Source organism: Panicum virgatum, chromosome 2K (assembly GCF_016808335.1).
Source record: "Panicum virgatum strain AP13 chromosome 2K, P.virgatum_v5, whole genome shotgun sequence".
NCBI classification, from domain to species: Eukaryota; Viridiplantae; Streptophyta; class Magnoliopsida; order Poales; family Poaceae; genus Panicum; species Panicum virgatum.
Window position 1 is genome coordinate 15,410,147 of NC_053137.1, and position 5,035 is coordinate 15,415,181.

Consider the following 5,035-nt stretch of genomic DNA (forward strand, 5'->3'; position numbering starts at 1 on the left):
ACTTGCTAAGCTCTAGACATGATTTGATATACCCTGTTGTGCTAGATACACTTCTTGTTTATGGATGCACGCATGCTTGTAACTGGATGTTGGTCATATCCTTGTATCCCTGAATGCTTCACTTACACCCTCTGCATTGCATTCATTGCGTAGCATGATTTCAGGGGGAGCTTTAGGCATCTTTAGACCCACTCCTTACGATCCAATACATTCTTACATGCATCCAGAACTGGTCACAAATTAAATTCCCCAGAAAGCATTTGTAACCAGTTTCTTTGAAGGGACACCATAATTCTAGACACCCATATATCATCTTCCTCCTGAGAGACTTGAAAATGTGCCAAAACTTGAAGTTATTTGTGGATATGTCATATTAGGTGATTCAAAACCTTGGTCCTGCTGCGTGAAGGCCTGCATGGTGAAGGTGAAATGTGTTGATGTCATCTCTGGGATTGCTGTATCACCTTCAAGGTACTGCATCACTTGTCGCATGGTGGGTCTTGCGCTGACAAATTGATGTGAGCATAAAAGTCCAAGCTTTAGTACTAGGCATGCCTCATCAATGTTAAAATCATCTTTGAGTCTTGGGTCCACTGTCTCCATTAACAATCCTTTATGCCAATGCTCTAAAACCCAATCCATCAATGTATGCTGGTCACCTTTCGAATTTTTCGTAACTGGCCTTTCTGCACAAGTGACCTCGAGAAGTATGCCAAATGCAAATACGTCTGTCGATGTGGATGCTTTACCTGAGCGTACCAACTCTGGAGCTAGGTAACCCATGGTTCCAACCATATGCGTGGTCTGTGGATCGGTGCCACGATCATATAACCTTGAAAGACCAAAGTCACCTATTCGTCCATTCATTTCATTATCAATGAGGATATTGCTTGGCTTAATGTCTCGGTGGATGACAACTTTTTCCCACTTCTCATGGAGGTAGAACAATCCAGATGCAACACCCTTGATGATGTGGAACCTACTGGCTCAACTCAATGATGGTTGAGCATCTTCACAGTACAGATACTTATTGAGGCTGCCATTTGACATATAGTCATACACCAAAAGAAGTTCACCTTGTCGCCGACAATATCGAAGTAGCGGTACAATGCTGCGGTGTCGAAGTCGGCCATTTTTAGGGGCGGGCGGGTCATGCCCCCACCTGGCCCTACAAATCGATTTGTAGTGGCGGGGAGGGGCATGATCCACCCCTAAATTTTCAGGGGCAGGTCATATACAAATATCACAATAATTCTATGGGGTTTTGGCGTTCTTACCCCTATTTTGATGTGAAATGATGATTTTACCTTTATTTTTTAAACTTTGCGAATTCAGCCCTGCTTTTTTGAAACGAAGGAAGGGTTTGTCCCTATTATGTGAAAGCTAGTTAAAGGTATTAAAATTACTTTGAAAATACCAATTTTTCCTTGCGGATTTGCCCCTCTTATTAGATGAATTTGATGATTTTACCCCTAGGTATATCAGCTACTTTGTACAAATGACTGAGCTTCCAAGCTCTGCTTCTTGCTTATCTTCTTATCTCCATTGGTGTTCGTTTTTCTTCTGGTCTTTTTTTGAGAAAACAAGACTGGTACCTCTGACGTTTTCCTTTTTCATTTCCAAATGAAAAAACACTCTTATATGAACAAAGGAATAACAAATACAAGACAACAGCCATGGATCTCTGATGTGCCTGTTTCTCTGCAGAAATAGCCAGATTCAGATTAGGCCGCTTCCGGTGCCCGCTGCTGCCTAGCCGTGCAGGCCGCTCCTTGCCTCGTGCCAGGCCCCGCCCCTACCTGGCCACGCAGGCCGCAGGGGACACCTCGCGCCGGCGCCGGCGCCGCTCCCTGCCCGCGTAAGGGCGCGCCGCTGGGGTGCCTCGCGCGGGCACCGGCGCACCGCTGCCTACGCGATCCCGCACCGACCCCCACGTGGGTCCCTCCAGCCGCCGTCTGGGAGCCTCCACATGGGGCCCGCCTGCCGCTGCCCAGGTTGCCTCTGGTGCACCACCGCCGGTTGCCCTTCCGCTGTGCTTGACCTAGGTTTTGCGAATGGATATAAGGGAAGGGTGCAGATGGAGCCAAAGAGGAAGGAAGAAGTGAGGGTAGCTCGGTCTTTTTCTATTGCCTTAAAGGGGTTTCTTATTTCTTTTTATTTTTAATGCATCTCCAACTAATAGAGTTTGAAGTATGGGCAAACGGAGATTTCATTTTCAAAAAGGAGGGGTAAAATTGCAAAGTCTAAAAATAGAGGGCAAAATCACAATTAGCATCCAGAATGAGGGCAAGAACACCAATTTCTCTAATTATATTTAGAATGTTACACCTTGACATATTGCTCCGACAGTAGGAAAAAAAGTATACAGGCTACACGCATATTGCTACCCTTTGCGACAGTTTTACATGGCACCAATTAGATGTTGAGGATGGCAAAACAAGCACCCAGAATGTCTCATCTTCCACCAGAGAGAACAGATGTCGTACCAATGCTTGCTGTGGATCCCGTGATGTAGTCCTCAAATCCTTCGTTCTGCATAATAGCCATCATGTGAAATCTCATATCTGTTGGTGTCATCCCGGGTAACAGTGTGTCACCTTCAAGGTACTGCATAACCTGCCGCATGGTAGGCCTTGCATTGGAAAATGGATGAGAGCATAGCAGTCCTAGCTTCAGGGCCAAACATGCTTCATCAATGTTATAGTTTCCCTCAATCCTGCTATCCACCGTTTCTAGAAGCGATGCACTGCCCCAACGCTCAAGAACCCAATCAACCAACATACACTGACTGTCTTGTGAGGTTTCATTGATAGGCCTCTGCCCACATGTGACCTCAAGAAGAAACATGCCAAAAGCAAATACATCAGTAAGAGGTGTTGCCTTGCTAGTATGTCCTAGCTCAGGAGCTAGGTACCCTATTGTTCCAACGACGTGTGTGGTTTGTGGATCAGTGTCATGGTCATATAACCTAGCAAGGCCAAAGTCACCAAGTCGTCCATTCATGTCACTATCTAGGAGGACATTACTTGGTTTGATATCCCGATGGATGATGACTTTTTCCCACTCTTCATGGAGGTAGAGCAAACAAGATGCAATGCCTTTGATGATATGCCATCTATTAGCCCAACTAAGAATTGGCTTCCCTTCTTTACCGTACAAGTACTTGTCAACACTTCCATTCGGCATGTACTCATACACCAAAAATAATTCGCCCCTTCTTCGGCAATAGCCCAGCACACGCACCAAATTGCGATGTTGGATATGTCCTATGCTAACAACCTCCGCAATGAATTCCTTCATGCCCTGCTTAGAATCATGAGACACTCTTTTCACAGCTACCTCCAATTTAGACACCGGAAGTATCCCCTTGTATACCCTCCCAAATCCTCCAATACCTAACAAGTGCTTGTCCTTGAATCCTTCTGTTGCATAGAACAAATCCTTATAGGAGAATCGGTGTGGCCCAAACTCAACCTCCCAATCTTCCCTCAGCTCAGCATACTTCAAATGCCTTCGAATGAGAAGGAAAACAGCAGTGCCCACAGTGAGGACAAATGCAGCTGTTGGCTGTTGCTATTGGCAGAACAATGTCCAATACCTTGGATCGAGGCTTCGGGCCCATTCGTGGCAACTTAGGTAGCCTAGCAATATCAATGGCTGGAGCAGGACCATTCATGCTGAAGCTCCAGCCAAGCACATAATGCCGTGTATTGATTGTGCCGGTTGCAGAGGAGAAGCCGATGTATGCAACATCTGTAACAACACCTGTGAGGTTGTAGGTGGTTGTGAATAGTGGCTTTATAGGTCTGGCAACCTTCAAAGGAGCCATGGTAACGGTGATGCCTGAAACCTTGTCATCATAGTCTATCCACACTTGCATAGCCTCACGGCTAATCAGGCTCAAGTTGCGGAATTTACCATCCTCATCGGAATAGTAGCCAGCATAGTAGGACTCCAATGATTTGAGACCATTGACGTTGGCACCTGCATGGTTGGCGTTGAGATCATTGAACTCCTTGTTTTGTATGGTATCAAGCTCAACAACAAAGAAGTGGTTGCTGACATTGCCGTTGTTCTGTATGTCTGTGAGGCCTAGGAACTGACCGGGCAATGCAGCTGATGAGAAATTTCTGCTTGGTGCCACAACAAACGCCATGCCATGGGCACTTAGATCAGTGTACACAGACAAGATGGCAAACACAAAGGAGGTGGAGAAAGATTGTACTGTTCCATTGGGAGACCTCGCGAACCGCAGTGGAGTTGGGTAGAAGGCATGGCCTTTTTGCTGGTCCGTTCCATTGGTGAGCTCAAGTAGGCCATTTGATGTGATCGTGGTAGCTCCATCCACAACAAGATCATTTTCGGAGAAGGCAGAGTAGAAGAATTGATGGTCATCACCACTAGTGAAGGCTGCTAGGTTAAGGCTGAGGAAGAGGAGCTGTAGAAGCATGGAGACAGGCTTTATTTTGGACGGCATATGGTATTGTGTGGAGATGGGAACAAATGGTGTTAGGGTATTTAGCATTGAAGCAAGGTTGGCTGCCTGCTTTACATAATATCTTTCGCTCTAGAGATTAACATCAAGTCCATAGACTTCATTTGACTTCTCACCTTCATGACTTGTTTTTTTCTACAATGATTGAATTGGTTTGTCCTCAGATTCATAAGAGGTACGCCATTATTGCCATCAAGAGGATTGCAAATAATTTTCAATAAAACAAGTTTTGTTGAATATTCAGGAGCGGAAGTTTTAAGATGTAATTCCAATAAACAGAAATATACAGATTACCGACCCCATAAGTGTAGTTTGACTTATCACAGTCCTGTAATTATTTTATCCATTTTTATTACTACAAGTTTGGTTACTTTGTTGAGATTTCTTGGAATCTAGAATGCAAAAGAACAAATATATCAGTGAGTAAAACACTTTTGCTTAGGTGCGGTGCATGTCCCCACAAACACTTCTGTTCTCTTCTAATTTATTATTGTTCTTTTTCACAGATATATATAAAGGAGGTGAATGAAGTTACCGTGA

General features: G+C 44.8%; 1 pseudogene; it reads right to left on the reverse strand.

Moving 5' to 3' along the window:
* Positions 1 to 205: 205 nt before the first annotated feature.
* Positions 206 to 4,495, reverse strand: LOC120668612 (annotated as a pseudogene).
* Between the last annotated feature and the right edge of the window lie 540 nt (positions 4,496 to 5,035).